The sequence below is a fragment of the Panthera tigris genome, chromosome B4, assembly GCF_018350195.1.
Source record: "Panthera tigris isolate Pti1 chromosome B4, P.tigris_Pti1_mat1.1, whole genome shotgun sequence".
Lineage (NCBI taxonomy): Eukaryota > Metazoa > Chordata > Mammalia > Carnivora > Felidae > Panthera > Panthera tigris.
The window spans coordinates 67,640,986-67,660,303 of record NC_056666.1 but is presented as its reverse complement, the minus strand read 5'-3'; the positions used below and the strand labels follow the sequence as shown (position 1 = coordinate 67,660,303).

At 35.4% G+C, this 19,318-nt stretch overlaps 1 pseudogene; it reads left to right on the top strand.

Annotated features, from left to right (window-relative positions):
* The first annotated feature begins 12,461 nt into the window (after positions 1-12,461).
* On the top strand, positions 12,462-13,885 carry LOC102961428 (annotated as a pseudogene).
* Positions 13,886-19,318: the final 5,433 nt, after the last annotated feature.

Below are 19,318 nucleotides of genomic sequence, written 5' to 3'. Positions count from 1 at the left end.
CCCTTCTTCTGCATGTATCTACACTTGAAATGTTAGTAACGTTAGTGCATTTTACCTCCACTTCTCTTGGAAAGTGAATGTAAAGTAGCAATTTTAATGGAGTCTCCATCCTCTTAAATCTCACATTCCCACCCAAATGAAGCCCTTCTTTCTATAGCTTTGATGAGCACAACTTTCCAACTAGCTTCCTCCTACTTTATCCTGCGCACTGATTCCAGACAAATATTCTTGTGTCACAGCCTAATTATCTGATTGGCCTGTTCAGATACATTCAATGGCCTCCCAGCATCCGTTGAATACTAATTTTGAGATTATGAAGGTACAGAATGATACTCATATCCCTTTTGGTGAGCCTAAGTATTCAACTCAGAGTCCTGGATTACTAGGTGATAGAAAACATCCTATAGGTTATAAAGTGAATCTTCAAAACATATAGCACTTGAACAAGCATTACATACCTCCCTTCTATTCCATTTCTTCTCTAATGTTAATTCTAGAATGGATTTTAGTTACTTATTCTCTGGCTTTAAATGCCTCACATTACAATTAAAATTCCTGTTCCAGGTACTTGACAATGGAATTCATATATCACAAAGTGAATGCAACAGAAAGTAGGACCCTGACTATGGACAAATGAGATATGATTGTTTCAATCAAGGAAATAACATTCTTATTGCTTTTGACTCATACTATATAAATTTATGAAACAATTTTAAAGTAAACTCTACCCCCAATGTAGGGCTCGAACTCACAAACCCAAGATCCAGAGTCATGTGCTCTACTGAAATTTATACAAATTTATATAAAATCAATTCTTCCTTATAATCCAGATACGTGAAGGTAGTTTAGAAACAACTCTGTTTAGACTCATTCGAATAATTCACAGCTCTATATAACATCGACATTATATTATTCTACAAATAAAACAGAATTAGAAATATGCTTACATGAAAAGTAAGAGGTAAAGCCAAAATTAATATTCTAATTTCAGGCTATTCAGGCTTCCTTCTTCTCGGGCAAATTGACTTTAACATGTAAAAGTATAAGCATGATTGCCTGGGAAAGTTAAGGAGTCAGGATCCCTTCAAGCAGACGGCATAGTCTTCCTCTGACTTTTATGACATGATTCCACCCAAATTGCTGGGTATTTATCCCACATTGTCTTATTTAGAAAAGCATCTACTCCCTCAGCATTGCTGCAAAAGTGTTGAGAAGACTAACGGAATGTATACAACGAAGTCTAAGATAAAGGAGAAAAACCTCAAATGAAGAGGAAAACATTTATTTATTTTCCAAATGAATTACATTGCTTTGTCTCCCACTGCTCCCATCAGCTTTACTGATGCTGGGGAGGCCACTCCCCAAAGGAAAGACTCTCCTCTCCTAACCACAACCATCTCCTCCACATTCACACCTTTCCTCTGCATAAGCAGCTACAGGGCAGAGGGAGAAGATAAGGAACATTAAATTGTTTTTGCAACAACTAAAAATCTTTATACAATTGTTATGATTAAATAATTGGTAGTATCAAATAATAACAATGGATCATATATTTTATTTTCAGTCAGCTATACTTGAAATCCACCACCCACCCCAAGCTGATTTTGATTTTATAATGGGCCATTCTCCTCCTGGACAATGCTATAAGCCACCACGGCCCAGAGGGGCCTGTCTTGCATGTTCACATGCAGCTCAGGTGTTCACAAAAATAGCAATACAAATCTTGATCACTTATTAATATTATAATTAATGAATACCAAATTGAGGATTTTCTGCAACAACATACATTAAATATTCTAAGTTTCTTAATTCTGAACTACCTACACCAGAACATATCCTCTTAAATATATAATTTCCCATCTATAGCAGAATATTTGCAAGAATAACATTATTAAAGAAATAACACTGGACACCAACTTTAGTTTAATTGAAAATTAAGCTGATCAGTAAATTATCCTCAAGCCAGTGTGGGAAAAAAAATGTGCATATTGACAACTCAAGAAGGTGATGGAGTCAGGCTGGTATAGGGGAAAAACATCTGGTTTGTAATCCATGAGAACTGGTTTTAGCCAAGATTCTAATACGTTCAAACTGTGATTCTGAGCAAGTGAACTAACTTTCACAGGTGTCATTTTTTGTTCTTGTTTTTTTTTTTTTCTTTTAGATATAGTATAATGAGATTTTCCTAACGTGATTTCCTACTGGAATAACATATATGTCTAAGGATTTCATGAGACCATATGGATTTCTTTCCTAGGTTTTCCTTGGAGAAGTCTTCTCTACTACATGCACAAAATATTTTATCAACAAATGGAAATGCACTGAGGCTTCTAACTTGATAAGCAAAGCAAGATTCAAGTCATGGGATTGGAAAACAATTAATTAAAATTGAAATCCTAATAAGGAAGTTTCCACATCATTAGTTTCATAATGTACCTGTTTCTGCTTATTTCACTGTCACTAGTAAAATTTAATTGCTTCATATTTCATATTTATTATTTTGCATATAGCATGTGTTTCAGATTAGAGAAAGTAATAGAAAAAGCATTAATCAAGCCAGGCCAGTCTCAGCCTTTTTTGCAGTCTCTGATCATCATTTTTATACACACATTTGAGCAATTCTTGTGATTATATTTTTGTTAATTATATGTTATCTCTTAAGCCTTCTGTACTCCTTATGGCAGCATCTAACCACTAAAATTACAATTTCAACCTTAATATGCAAATTGATATTAACTATACAGACACCTTTTTTTTTTTTTAATGTTTATTTTTGAGAGAGAGAGAGACACAAAGACAGAGTGTGAGTGAGGAGAGGGGAGAGAGAAGGAGACACAGAATCTGAAGCAGGCTCCAGGTTCCAAACTGTCAGCACAGAGCCTGATGCAGGGCTTGAACTCAGGAATCACAAGGTCATGACCTGAGCTGAAGTCACATGCTTAACTGAGCCACCTAAGTGTCTGTACAGACACCCTTTAAACATTGTTATCATGGCCTAAATATCCAAAGCTCTGATATATACACAGATAGTTAACAAAAGGCAATATTTAAAATTTTGAGGTAGAAAAATTTGTTTTTTTTTTTTAAGGTTATTTATTTATTTTTAGACAGAGAAGGGGTGGAGCAGAGAGAGAGAGAGTGAGAGAGAGAGAATCCCAATCAGGCTCTGCACCCCGTCAGCCTGGAGCCCAACACAGGGCTTGAACCCGTAAGCCACGAGATCATGACTGAGCCTGAGTCAAAATCAAGACTTGGGACACTTAACCAGCTGAGCCACCCAGGCTCATTCATTTTTATATACTTTTTATGTATAAATTTAATTTTTCTGGCACAAGTGTTATTTCCAGTTTTAAATAATACAACACCTCAACTGGTCTTTAGAATAAGCTTAAAAGGATCTTAATTACTTCCTCTGAAAATCAAACACTGGTCCTGAGACCTATTCTTTTTCCAGATGGCCAACTTAGTGAATTTGCCTCTCTAGAATAACAGGGATTTTGAAGACCACCAATCTGTTATACAAGGGACCCTCTCTCCAGGTGAAATTGGCATCCTTTGAGGGGCTCAAATAACCTGATTGCTTCATACAGAAGTTTTTGGTAGTATTTATTGAAATATAAAGCCTGGCATAACTAAGGCCACACAGTGTCTTCAAACTTGATGGGAGTATAGTTTCAATTTCATGACCTCTAGAAATAACATTGTACCAGAATGCAAAAGGATCTAAAACCTCTCTTCTCACTTCTCAACAATATAGTCCTGAAGCCCTGTGTTTTCTCCCCTCAATATGTAACTCTCTTTTTCTCCCCTAATAACATTGTCTCAAAGAGATATTACAAGCAACTAGTAAAGATAATGGGTAAAATATAGGTATAGTTCCACAAGCAGTGCAATTTATTATTGCCTTAAAATATCTAAACAATCCAGGGCCAAGCCCATGATGGTAACAGTAAGGCACTTGTCAGAAGGGAAAAATTTAAGAGGAACCTCCCCAAATTCAGTAATCAAGACAAGTAATATTATTTTTAAATGGTTTATTTATTTTTGAGAGAGAAAGACAGAGCATGAGCAGGGAAGGGGCAGAGAGAGAGGAAGACACTGAATCCAAAGCAGGCTCCAGGCTTGGAGCTGTCAGCACAGAGCCCAACGCCGGACTCGAACTCATGAACTGTGAGATCATGACCTGAGCCAAAGTCAGATGCTTAACCTATTGAGCCACCCAAGCACCCCAAGGTAAGTAATATTTTAATGGAATATTCTAAAACATCAAAATTAAAGCAAAAATCCCCGATGAACAGAATATTAAAAATTTAAGTAAAGAAAAGATATTATATACTATATCTAGCTAAATAAGTCCTCACACCTGCCGTTTGTTTATCTTGCACTGGTTTATTGTAGAATAGCTACAGTTGTTCAATTCATCAATGTCAGTATACATATCATTAAACACTAAATCTATACTTTTATTATTTTTCCATACTTATAAATAGAATTTTAATTGTCAGCCATGGACACTCATGAGATGCACTTTATATTCTGCTGCTATTCCAAAAGAATTTTAAGGAGCTCCAATTTAATAGAGTGCTAGTCTTCTCCCCTTCTTAATAATAATCAAATTCCTCATATGCTTCAGGTAAATATATTATTATAACTATTTAATGTCACCTTGATGACGTTATCCCACCTATGAAGTTTTTTTAAGCATTTTGAATCCACAAATAACAATAATAAATTCTTTATACTTCAATACAGAAACACTATAGTGTAACTTTATAATTTATAATAATTATTTACAACTAGAAAGCACCTGTACTCTCTCAGACCCTTTGCTGATGCTGCTTCTAGAGGCATGGCTCACACTGATCCTCACTGCACACTGCTTTAGGGAAGACCACCAGAGCTCGAGTAGTTACATAAAACAAAACAAAACCAACAAGCAAACAAAACAAAAAGACCAAAAAACCAGGTGCTTATGTACACTAACATAAAAACAAATAGTCCTCGATTGAAATAAGCATTAAGGTTTCAATTATTTAAAATTTCGGAAATTTGAGAGATACTTTCTTGCTCCAGCTCCCTTTCCTTGTCCACGTTTACCATTTTGCTTTAGAGCAGAGGGGGCAGCCTTTCAGCTGACCTAATGAAACACTGCTGCAAAATTGAGAAGCCAACCTGTGTGCAATTGCAGTTCAGCCAGAAAGAATGCTAATTCTTGGCTTCAGTGCTTTCTTTAAAGAAATCATTCAGGCTTTTCCGTGGCATGGAACACTGTGACCAGCCAGGAACTGTTAGAGATGAAAATAACCCTTCTTTGTTATGATCCCAAAAATGTAGTATTTGTTTCAGTTTCATAGGAGACCCTCGTACCTAGTTTAAAAAAAAATGGGGGGTAGGGTGGGGTGTGGAATTAGTCAGGCCTAGCCACTGTCTATAAAGGATATAATCTCCTAACTTACAGCGTGCTCCCAAGGGGCTTGTAAGAGGCATACAGCAAATGCTTTAAAAAAAATAGGGTATCATTTTGCAATTGCTCAAGTATGGTCAAAGAACCCTGGATATAGAGGAGGAGGAGCTGAGTTGAGGGCCCTCGCAACCTTTACAAACTGTACGACATTGAATTCTGATGTGAGATATCCTTTTCCCTAAAACGGCATTACTAATACCCACGTCACAGAGTTGTAAGAATTAACTAACATGACAACTATAAATAATATATAAATGATAAACTGTGACACAAATGCCATGAAGAATTTTAAAAGATAACAAAATATAATAAGAATGTAAAGTAAGATTGTAAAGCCAATCTCCATTTCTACTGGAAATAAAATTAAGTTTTAAATTATTGTGATCTGTCCATAGAGGTATAAGCTAACAAATTGAGATATTGCAATGAAATAATTTCTTAGATTAAGATTTTCACTTATAGGAACATGAATTCAAAGACTGCAGAATCATTAATATATGATCCTTTCAATTTTTATTAGGTTAGAAAAGTCAATTAAAAAAAAAACACTTAAAAGATATTTTCACTTAGAAAAAAAATCAAAAAAGTGGATGGAAAATTATCTCAGTTTGATAACTTTCCAAGTGGTTTTTAAGTAACATAAGAATAATGCATACTAAAAATAAAGTAAGGCAATTCCATTATAAAGAAATAATTGAAGAGTAAAAAATTTATGTCATAGTACCATTTGACTACTAGTAATTACCAGAGTAGATAGAATATAAATTAAATTGGAAATTTTCAAATACCCTTATTGGGTATGTTAAAAATGTATCATCTTTTTGATTTGTTACATTTGGTTCCTTTAAAATAACTTTATAAAACGCAGACATGTTTTACATGGCAAAAGAATTTTGAATAAGGCATATAAAATTCTTAATTTTTTTTTATCCTGATCATTTTTGTTTTCTCTTTATTCTACTAACTCTCCTTGAGAAATGTTACCCATTCTGGTTTTCATTACTATTAATATATGATTCTCAAATCTACTTCCACTACCAATATCTCTTCTAAAGTCCACATTCCTGTTTTCAATTATCTACTGGACGTACTACTTGGAAATTTCCCATGGACCCTTTAGCCCCTTCCAAAACAAACTCAACATCTCCCACCCTCTGACATCCACTTCTGTCCCTATATTTCCACCTGATTAAAAAGAACAGCTACCCACACAGTGACTCATGTCTAAAATGTGGCAATCATGATTTTGCCTAATTTCAGATCCATCTGATCGGTCACCAAGTTTAATGGGTCCTACTTTTAAAATATCTGTCATTTTGGATTTCATCCCCACTCTGCAACTTATCTTCTCATCTTGTTCCCCATGTATCTTGTTCTACCATATCATTTGTCTGTCTAGAAATACCCCATTGGGGTTTATGGATAAGTTGAGCAAGAGAATCTACTTGAGATTTCTAGTTTCTGGAAGAAATTAACTAAACTTCCTGAAGCCTTGAGTTTTAATTGCAAAAATCAGTATGAACTCATAATGTATTTGATGTTCAAAATCAAAACATTTTTCTTACTCTTTCAACAAAACAAATGAATGAAAAACCCAATAAGCAACCATTAGAGATCCCTTAGCAACAAAACTGAAGACTAAATGAATCAAAGAACTTGGAGGAAATGGTTGATTCCAGACTGGAGGCAAGTTATATACAGTGGGTGAGGTAAGGGAAAAAAAAAACAGATTCACCTTGAGTTGGTAACTGCTGAAACTGGGTCATGGGTGCATTAAAAATTTATTAGACTTTTCTGTCTAGTTTTGAACATATAAGAAATTTTTCATAATACACACAAAATAAAACAAAAAAGAACCAGGTCCCATAGTCTACTTGGATGTAAAACTTTATAATGCAGAGTATCCATAAATGTTTTATAATGTATATAAAACACAATTTTGAAGCAGCTACAGAGGGCTACATTCCAACAGAAAATCTAAATGATGGTAACCTCTTGCAATTATACTGTATCTGATTTTTACTTCAAAAACGTTGTGTGTATTTTTTAGCTCAAAGTCTGCTATGGACTGAATTGTACCTCTCCAATTTCATATGGTGAAGCTCCAACTCCAAAAGTGGTTGTATTTGAAGACGGGGCCTTGGGAGATAATTAGGTTTAAATGACATCATAAGAGAGGAGCCTTCTTACAATGTTCTTATAAGAACAGACACTATAGAGTTTGCTCTCTCCTCTCTGTACCATGTGAGGACACAATGAGAAATGGCCATCTGCAATGTAGGAAGAGAATTCTCACCAGAACCCAGCCATGATGGTGGACTTCCCAGCATCCAGAACTGTGACAAATAAATTTCTGTTGTTTAAACCATCTAGCTTAATGTATTGTGTTGTGGCAGCCCAATCTGGCTGATACAGGGCCTTTCATTTTTAGTGCTCATTAAATGGCAGAATTTAAAATGGTAGATTTCTAAGTTGCCTTGAAAATTCTCAAAACACAAAAGAACATTTTGTCTTAAACTTGAAATATACTGAATATACAAACATAAATCAACTACTGTGTAAAATATTCATAATACCAGAGGCTTAAAAATGTAAATGATTAGAAACATTAAATCACTGATGTGATTACAGAATGGTACTTCATAAAAATAGAGCAGCGACAATTAGAATCATGCTTCATAATAACCATCTACAATGTGGAAAAAATTTCTTGCCTTGGGCATCAAATTAAGGTGGATAGTTTTATTCTGTCTAAGAAGATGAATAACACATATCTGGTCTGTTAGAAAGAAAAAAAGGGGAAACTAATTTACATTTGTTATCTTAATTAATCCTTGACAACACCAAGGACTCATTCTACTATAACCATGCTATATATAGTTTTCTACATATAAACTAAATAGCATGTTAACTAACTATATAACCTTTCTACTTATTGACAAAATATAAGAACATAAATTGATCTCTAGTACTTTGTATTTAGCACAAAAATATAAAGATTTTTAATATAAAAAACTGAATATAAATTGTTCTATTTTTACTTTTTTACTGATTAACAAGATTGTCAATTTATCTTTAATCTTTTTCAAAAAAAGCAAGCAAAGGTTATGGTCACACATAGGGGAGATTCAATTTTACAGTTGTGGGTGCTAATCTGTGAAAAGCTGACTATTGGCTGATCATAATAGGAAAAGTGATGGTTGAAACCAATAAATCAGGAGATATAACTATACTTCATTATTCTGCTGGTAAGAATTTCTGGAAGTAATGAGTGACAACATCTTTGAGTCCTAACTAATAACTATCATAAGGCAAACAAAACAACTTTATACCTTCTTCTTACTTGTGTTACTAATTCACCTTTTGTGAGGAGAAGGTTGTGAATAGCAATTCTTATAAGATGAATGAATACTCTGAGTTGGAAAATTCCTTTAAAAAGTATATTTGGATTTTGGAAGAAGTCACAGGAAAGTGGGAGATGATATTGAACCCTATAAATGTTCATTCATTCATTCAACATTGAGTTATTGACTGCCTACTACATGTCAGTAATCATAAGTTGGGGAAATCTGCCACAAACAAGATATGCAAAATCACTGTTTTCAAAATATTTGTATTCTATAAGAGAACCAGTGTATGAAAACAAATAAATAAACAAGTTAGTTTCAGTTAGTAATAAATGGGTTTAAAATATAAAACAAATAAAACACAAAGTAGAGCATGCCTTAGGGACTATTTTAGATTGGATGATGGGCAAAGCCTCTTGAAGGAGGTGATACTTAGGCAAAGACCAAATTAATGAGAAGGAACAAACTATGGGGGGGCAGTGGTCTGGTGGAAAATGTTCTAGGCATGAGGAACATCTAGTATATGAGCTCTCCATATCAACCCTCAATTTTGATAGAGTACCTCTTCTTGGTGCAGTCACCTACCCAGTTCTCAGAAATCTTTATTTACTGTCAAAACCTCCAACACTAATCTCATCTCAACCTCATTCAGTGATCTTGTCATCAACACTACCCTACCTCAGCTCCTCTGGTCATATCCATCAGAAAACTCCTCCCACTGGGTGGCTCAGTCAGTTAAGTGTTCAACTTTGGCTCAGGTCATGGTCTCATGGTTTGTGGGTTTGGGCCCCACATTTGGCTCTGTGCTGACAGCGCAGAGGCTGGAGACTGCTACAGATTCTGTGTCTCCCTCTCTCTCTCCTGCCCCTGCTTGTCTCTCTCTCTCTCTCTCTCTCTCTCTCTCTCTCTCTCTCTCAGAAATAAACAAACATTTAAAAAACGAAGAAAACCCCTCCATAATCTCAATTTCTAACACCACATGCCCTGACTACTACTCCTCCTTTCTTACCAGTTCACTACCTCTAAGTACCCTGGCTCCAATAACTCTCTTATCCCAGCAGGACCTACAATCCATGGATTTACCACTTGTTTCCTATATTTCACTCCCAACTCTTGCCTTCACCACTTTCCTTTCTTATCATAAATTTTATGGTACATCACTGAAATCACTCCACTATATAAAACTCCAACTTTCTTGCCCCTTTCTTGCTTTATTCTATTCTTGAATAAATCCAACCCTAGTTAAAATCAATTCCATCTATTCTATGCCCACATTTATGTATCTGAACATGGCTAGAAAAACAAATCACAGCATAGAATCATACTGAATGGTTTTGCCTTACATTCATAAACAGTATCCTAAAAAGAGCTGTTAAAACAGACTATTTAGTCTCCCACTGTCCTAGATTACAAGTTCATACTTATTGTTCTCTCCTACAACTGTGAACATGTCTTCCCTCATTCCATCCTTACTGAATAAACACCATGTAAGTGTTATTCTACAAAACCACAGCCGCCACTTGTACATAAGATCCCATCCCTCTACCCTACCAGCATCACTTCAGCAAATCTCCCCTTGTCTTCTTGGGTCAACAGTTTCTTTCTACACCCACTGTTCATTCTTATCAACATACAAACTTGGTGTAACTTGTTTTTTCCCAGATAATTTTCTTTAGGAAATAATAAAATAAATATATTTTTTTTTCTGGAAGAATAAATGATAAGACTAACCCTGTATTTTCTTTTTTTTAATTTACCGAATTGATGAAGCTGTGGTTGTGTTAAAAGTATTAGGTCATGGGGCACCTGGGTGGCTCAGTTGGTCAAACATCCGACTTTGGCTCAGATCATGATCTTGTGGTTCGTGAGTTGGAGCTCTATGTCAGGCTCTGTGCTGGAGCCTGGAGCCTGCTTCAGATTCTGTGTCTCCCTCTCTCTCTGTCCCTCCTCTGCTCATGCTCCATCTCTCTCTCTCAAAACAATGAATAAACATTAAAAATTTTTTTTTAAGTATTAAGTCATATTATAAAGCCAAAAACAAAATTATAAAGCATAATAGCATGAAGAATGATACTAAACACAGAAATAGAATTTTTATTTATTTATTTTTTTTTAATTTATTTTTGGGACAGAGAGAGACAGAGCATGAACGGGGGAGGGGCAGAGAGAGAGGGAGACACAGAATCGGAAACAGGCTCCAGGCTCCGAGCCATCAGCACAGAGCCTGACACGGGGCTCGAACTCACGGACCGCTAGATCGTGACCTGGCTGAAGTCGGACGCTTAACCGACTGCGCCACCCAGGCGCCCCCAGAAATAGAATTTTTTAATACAGGCAATAAACAAACCTAACATTAAATGTGATAATTATGGCACTTCAAATCAAAACAAAAATAGGTAGATTCAGTAAAGCCAAAACTCTAAATATATTGAAAACCTGGTGAAAATTTGCAAAATAATTAATAGAGAGAAAATATTAAAACATAAATAACTGTTACAAATTATCGCTCAAAAGAAAAAAGTGGGTAATTCTCATGGTTAAGAAATTCAGAAGAAGATGTATAGATAGCCAGTAACATATGAAAAATATTTAACTTTACACATATTTAATAATATTAAAAAACAAAGGTGATATATTATTCTTGCTTATATATACATATATACATATACATGCACAATATACACATACCTATATATATAGATGTACAACATACTTCCACCCCAATGCCTATATTTCTATCTCTAATGTAGTGTACCCTATATTATGAAACATACAAGAAAGTATTTTCATACTTGTTATCAGCTGATAACTCCCTGAAGGTAACTTGACAATATAAAGCAAAGGTCTAAAAAATGTGGCTGTTTTATAACAGCAAAAAATTAAAAATAATATAAATTCCCGACCATAGGAGATTACATAAATTATAATATATCTTTATGTTAGAATGTGATATGGCAACAAAAATCATAATCTTGAAGAATATGTGAGGGTAGCTGATATTACTCCAGGCACCCTCCCACATCCTACAAAATAGTATAAAATAGTACTACAAAATAGTATAAAATAAGTGATCTCATCTTCCTAAAGTATTCATTATAATATTTATTATAAATAATATACCAAAAAATGATAAGATAGCAAAGTATTTGGAGTAACTATTCTCAGTTATGGAGCTATGGGTAATTGCAATTTTCTTCAGTATTTTCCACCTTTTTTTACAGCAGTATATTTAGAAAGTTAAGAAAGCAACAAATATTGAAGATGATGAAGAGGAAGGAGGCAAGTTGAGAAGAGTAAAGTTTTCTTCTCTCTACTTTTTTAAGTGGGAATTGGTCAGAAATCATTAGTGCCTCAAGGTAGTCACATGGTTTGTAGGTCCTTGCACAGGAACAATTAGTTTATTGCAGGTTCTTCACGACCACCCCCACCATCATATTTGCAGATATTTTATGAAAGCCACCAAGGGCAATGACATCTAGCACAGCAATGAGGAGATTCTAGGCTCTCTATGCCAACCATGTGGATTGGGCAGTCAGAGAGTATTTCTGAACTTCAGTTCTAATCAAAAAACAAATGGATTGACTTTTTTTGCAATGGGTTTGCCACCAGAACACAGATGTTGTAAAAACCACTGCTAAACCTAAACCAAAATGGGAAAGGAAAAGACTCACATCAACATCATTGTCATTGGACATGTAGATTCGAGCAAGGCTACCTCTACTGCTCAATGTGGGATCGACAAAAGAACTATCAAAAAATTTGAGAAGGAGGGTGCCAAGATGGGAAAGAGCTCCTTCAAGTATGCCTGGGTCTTGGATAAACTGAAAACTGAATGCGAATGTGGTACCACCAGTGATATCTCCCTGTGGAAATTCGAGACCAGCAACACCGAGACCGACATCAACAGTGATGTTCCAGGACACAGAAACTTTTTCAAAAACATGATTACAGGCACATCTCAGGCTGACTGTGCTCTTCTGATTGCTGCTGCTGGTGTTGGTGAATTTGAAGCAGGTATCTCCAAGAATGGGCAAACCTGTGAGCATGACTTGCTGGCTTACACACTGGGTGTAAAACAACTAAATGTTGGTGTTAACAAAGTGGATTCCACTGAGACACCCTACAGCCAGAAGAGATACAAGGAAATTGTTAAGGAAGTCAGCACCTAATTAAGAAAATTGGCTACAACCCTGACACAGTAGCATTTGTGCCAATTTCTGGTTGGAATGGTGACAACATGCTGGAGCCAAGTGCTAACACGCCTTGGTTCAAGGGATGGAAAGCCACCCGTAAAGATGGCAATATCAGTGGAACCACAACTGCTTGAAGCTCTGGATTGCATTCTGTCACCAACTCATCCAACTGACAAGCACTTGTGTCTACCCTTTCAGGACATCTACAAATCGGTGGTATTGGTACTGTCCCTGTGGGCTGAGTGAAGACTAGCACGATGGTCACCTTTGCTCCAGTCGATATTACAACAGAAGTAAAATCTATTGAAATACACAGTGGGCTTTGAGGGAGGCTCTTCCTAGGGGCAATGTGGGCTTCAATGTCAAGAACGTTATTTGTCAAAGATGTTTGTTGTGGCAATGTGACTGGTGATAGCAAAAATGACCCACTGATGGCAGCACCTGGCTTCCCAGTTCAGATATTTATCCTCAACCATCCAGACCAAATCAGTGCTGAATGTGCACCTGTGCAGGACTGTCCCACAGCTCATATTGCTTATAAGTGTGCTGAGTTGAAGCAGAAGATTGATCATCATCCTGGAAAAAAACTGGAAGATGGTCTCAAGTTCTTCAAATGTGGTAGTACGGCCATAATTGATATGGTTCCTGGCAAGCCTATGTGTGTTGAGATCTTCTCTGACTGTCATCATCTGGGCCATTGTGCTGTTCATGACATGAAACAGACAGTTGCTATGGGTGTCATCAAAGCAGTGGACAAGAAGGCAGCTGAGCTGGCAAGGTCACCAAATCTGCCCGGAAAGCTGAGAAGGCTGTGTGAATATCATCCCCAATGCCTGTCACCCCAGTCTTAATCCATGGTGGAAGAATGGTCTCAGAACTACTTGTGCCAATTGGCCATCTAAGTTTAATAGTAAAAGATTTGTTAATGATAACAATGCATCATAAAACTTTAAGAAGGAAAAGGAGAATGTTTTGTGGACCATTTGTGCGTGTGTGTGTGTGTGTGTGTGTGTGTGTGTGTGTGTGTGTAGCAGTTTTAAGCCATTATTTTTTTTAAATCAGTACTTTTTAATGGAAACAACTTGAACAAAAATCTGTCACAGAATTTTGAGACCCATTAAAACAAAAGTTTAATGAGAACAAAAAATGGATGAATGAGATATCCTCTTTACCTTAGTACTTTGATTACTTATCTGTTTGATTTAGTAATGCAGAGAGAATAAGGGGAAATACAGAACTATTACTTTTATAAATCATATGGTATGCATATATAAAAAGATTCTAAAGCACTGTAGACTTTAAAATTCTGTAGACTTCAAATTTTTAGTCTTTAACTTTTATGATATTATTTGAAAGCATTAAGTAATAGTCTTCAAAATTATTGGAAACTCCTGGGAATAGAGATTACAATTATAAGCAATTTAATGTACCATGAAATTGTCCTATCTGGGATTAAATAAAACGACCACAAATTGAAATCTATACTTGGATCTCACTCATTAAAACTAGCACCTAGATGGGGGATGAAAGACAAAGCTGATCCCATGCAGATAACATAGTTAAATATTTTTCAAAATCATATCACATAAAGTGTCTGCCATTTGAAATATTTCATTGTTTTACACATTTCAATATTTTAACAGGAGTTTCTAGACTGTGTAATGAAAAGAATCTGAAAAGTCCTAAAGTTATTGTCTTTTGACTGAAGCAAGAGAGCATCATTCATAGGACAATGAATGTGCTACACACGTAGCTCTGAAACAGTGAATTTAGGACAAGTTCAATTGCACTAAGGCATGGGCTAATAAACATCAAACAAAGCAGTCATTGTAAGCCAAGCCTCATCTATTATAAACATGTGATCACACAGGGCATACTAAAGTCTTTGTTCTTGTGTTAGTGCCCAGTGGTCAAAGGAAATTATATATTCTATATTTTGTTAACTTACACATAAAAAACAGTCAGGGGGTCTTATAAATGTGTTTTACAAATACAAAATTTTTAATGTGAAATAAAAAGATGTAGTTTCACTCTAAACATATTCAGATAAATAAAAATTAAAAATGATTATAAAAAGCTGGATTTTAAGAACTACAAAAAATAGGTCACAAGATTTTGCAGATATGCCTTACCAATTATCATTTTCTTATAAAAAGATCTTTGATTTATAAGGTTTTTTAGAGAATATATAATCCCATTTGACCAACACAACACCACCTTCTGATAGAACATAGAACTCTTACACGTGAGGAAGCTATGGTTTCTCAAGGTTATTTCCTTCGCTCATATAGCTTGTTAAGTTTTGGATATAGAACACCACAGCCTTCTGAAAACTATTATATTCTTCTTTTCATTGAACCACCACGTTTTTGTACAAAATCCTCATCCATGTAAATGCCATAAACTGAAAATTAAGGAGGCCTATTTGCTAGCTTATCATGGTTTTTTCTGGTGATGTCAAGTGACTCCACGCACTTCCTTTGGCTCTTCCGTGCCCTAGAATCACACTGTTTATTTTCGTCTTTTCTTTGACTTTCTCCTGATATGAAAATTTTAAATGTTCAATGCTTTCTAGGCTAAAAGAAGCCACCTAAACTAGAATATAAGATACTGAGGACTGGGATTTTTGTCAAATTTGTTCACAATATCCACTTTGTTTAAGGATACCTGGAATAGTGTCTGGCACAGAGAAGATACTTAGTAAAATTTATTAAAATATAAAAGTTCCCTTTGTCTACCTCACTTTATTTTTTTTAAGTTTGTTTATTTTGAGACACACAGAGAGAGAGAATGCACACTCATGCATGCACACGTGAGTGGGGTAGGAGCAGAGAGAGAGAGAGAATCCCAAGCAGGATCCACACTGCCACTGAGGCAGGCCAGTGAGATCATGACCTGCTCCAAAACCAAGAGTCAGACATTTAACTGGGTGAGCCATTCAGGCGCCCCTGGTCCACCTCACTTTAAAACTACTAACCTCTCATGATGTTTCCTTTCACTATCATAATCAAATATCTTGAAACTTCAGTTCCTGTATTATAGCTTCAAAATCACCCACTCTTAGGTTAATCAATAACTTCCTAATAATCAAAATGTAATGGTCTTTTTATAGTCTTCATCCTATTAGATGACATTTACAGGGGCACCTTGGTGGCTCAGTCTTTTAAGCAACTGACTCTTGGTTTCAGCTCAGGTCATGATGCTGCGGTTCCTGAGTTCAAGCTATGAATTGGGCTATGCTTGCAGCATGAGTCAGCTTGTGAGTGTCTCTCTCTATCTCTCTCTCTCTGACTCTCCTCCACTTGCATTAACTCTCTCTCAAAATAAGTAAATAAACTTAAAAATAAAAAAAAAAAAAAGAGGGGAGCCTGGATGGCTCAGTCAGTTGAGCGTCAGACTTCGGCTCAGGTCATGATTTTGCGGTTCATGTGTTCCAGCCCTATGTCAGGCAGTGTGCTGACAGTTCAGAGCCAGGAGCCTGCTTCGGATTTTGTATCTCCCTCTCTCTCAGCTCCTCCTCTGCTCTCACTCTGTCTCTTTCTCTCTATAAATGAATAAACTTTTAAAAAACTAAAGAAAATAAATAAATATTAAAAATAAGAAAAACTGAACACTCTCTCTTATAACTATTATTGCCATTTTATATCTTAGTTTTCTTTGTCCCTTTCTGCTTCCTTTCTCCATTTCTGGCATTGCTTCCCTTACTTAAATAAATAATAAAATTCTTTAATTATGACCTTGGCTCCTCTCTTCACTTTGCTAGTTCTTCCTGGCCATATCTTTTACATCATGGTTTAAATTACCATAACTCTGCCACTAATATTCAAAACTGTCTCTAGATTTCATCTCCTGACTGAGCAAAAAGATTGCATATCCTGTCTTCTTGAATGACCCACAGAACCTCAAACATAACAGCCTCAAAATAAACATTTTTTCTTTATAATCCTCTTTCACCAAACTGAGTTGTCTTGAGTTTTCGCACTTGGCTCCCCCCGCTTGTATATTTATTTTTTTTCTGACACTCAGCTGATGTCTATGCTTTCTACTTCTTTGGGGGAAAAAGAAGACACAATCAAAAAAGAGAAGTCCTAAATACTGCCAATACCGCATCCACCAACTTACTTTCATGTGTATCCATATACCACATCTTTTGTTCTGTTAATATGCATAAGCTGACCTACTCCTACCTAGAGCTAGTCTCTCCTTATATACTTGGAATCTATCCATACCTTTTAGCTACTCAAAGACAATACTCCAAAATCTGTACCCCCCTTTCCTCCTTGATTTTTCCTCTCTAACCAAGATTCTCAATATCATGCAAACCTGATTTTTAAAAACTTTCCATCTTAAAAATGACAACAAATTCTCTTGATCCACATCTGCATCCAACCACTGTTTCATTTTTCTGCTTTCATTTACAGCAAGGCTCAAAAGAGGTGTTAATACCATCTCCCCTTCTTTTCCCAAACTCTTGAACTAGTTCATTTAGGCTTTTGTTTTTCCCAATCTATGCAACAGCTCTTGTCAAGGCCCCAGTGTCTGCTGCACCACCAAATTAATGGCCAATCCTCAATTCTCTTTCATAGAACCAATAGGGGCATTTGACACAGTATATCACTCCTTCCTTCTTGAGACCATTTCAACACTTCCTTAACCAAATATATAAAATAGTGAATATCCTGTCCCCAACACCTCAGACCTCAATGTCCCTTCTTCTCCACATTTCTTTTCCCCCTTATCCAGCTTTACCGAAGTTCTTCACAGTACCTATTACTGTGTGTATATACCTATTACCTGTATATATAGTTATTTTTTGTGAAATATAGGCTCAATGACAGCAAGGACTTAGGTTTATACTAGTCTCCGGCCCATATTAAGCACTCCCTAAATATCATTTATATAATTCATTTTTACTATTTGTACAATCATACTAATTAATATACAGTAAAACCTTGGTGTGTGAGCATAATTTGTTCAAGAGCAATGCTTGCAATCCAAAGCACTTGTATATTAAAGCAAATTTCAAGAACCATTGGTCAACAGTGATCGTGTGACATCTGGCACCATATACTACTTGTATTACAAGACATCACTTGTTTATCAAATTAAAATTTAGTAGAAATGTTTGCTTGTCTTGCAGAACACTCACAAAACACTTTACTTGCAATCCAAGGTTCAGATCCTCCTAATTCTTACTTACACTATTTCATGTGACAACCAAATGGATATTTTTACGTCAATTTTCTTTCCTTTAAATTCACTTTTTATGTTGTTATTATCCAAAAGCACAAATCAGATAACATAGTAAATACATCTACAACAATGGTAACATGCTAAGAAGAAGGAAGTCAACATAATATCTTACACAATTTGATTAAAGTTCAGGAAAACTCATATTTTACTGAACATTTGCATAGGCCAATTAACGTGTCTTTTAATTTATATTAAAATATGGTTATTAGGAAAAATATATGTAGTTATTAGGAGTACATTATAGCACTCAAGGTCATATATACCTGGATTATAACTGTGGCTCTTCTATCCAATGACTTGAGTCATGTTATTTAACCTCTGAACTTCATTTTTATTATCCATGAAAATGGGTGATCATAAGTAAGAGCTGGGTCCTGGGTTGTTGGAAGAATTAAATGAACTAATGTGTATAATTACTATTATTGCTATTATATATATATATATATATATATATATATATATATATATATATATATATATATATAGGTAATTATTCATTGTGGTCAATATTCACTCAGGACCTCGCATCTACCAGGTCAATGAAAAAAAAAGTATTAGACTGAACTTATATTCTGTCTTCTATCTACCCAAAGATGCTTTATTTCCTTCATTTGATAGATATCTCATGATATTGGGAGAATGATCTAATACTATTGGGAGTATTAACATACCTCCCAATATTTGCAAACACATGTATTGGACTAAGCATAATTATACAAAGAAATATTTTTTCAGTAAAAATATCACTGAGTTGTGGTGGGTTAACTTGAAAGGTGGACAATGGGGATATAGGCTGTATACTTTAAATATACTCTGTATCTACTTTACCATAATACCTGGTCCACTGTATGAAGTCAATAAATATTAATTTATGTCAATGTACCTAAAATCTTTTAAAAAGGACAACTGTATACAATTATCATATAGTTTAGTTCCTGGACAATTCTTACAAAATGCAATAGAATCCAGAGACATAATAAAGAATTGGTACTCTTTAGTTAGCACTAATAAATAAGAACACCAAGTTAATCGTTGCAATAACAATTCAAAGAATTAAATGG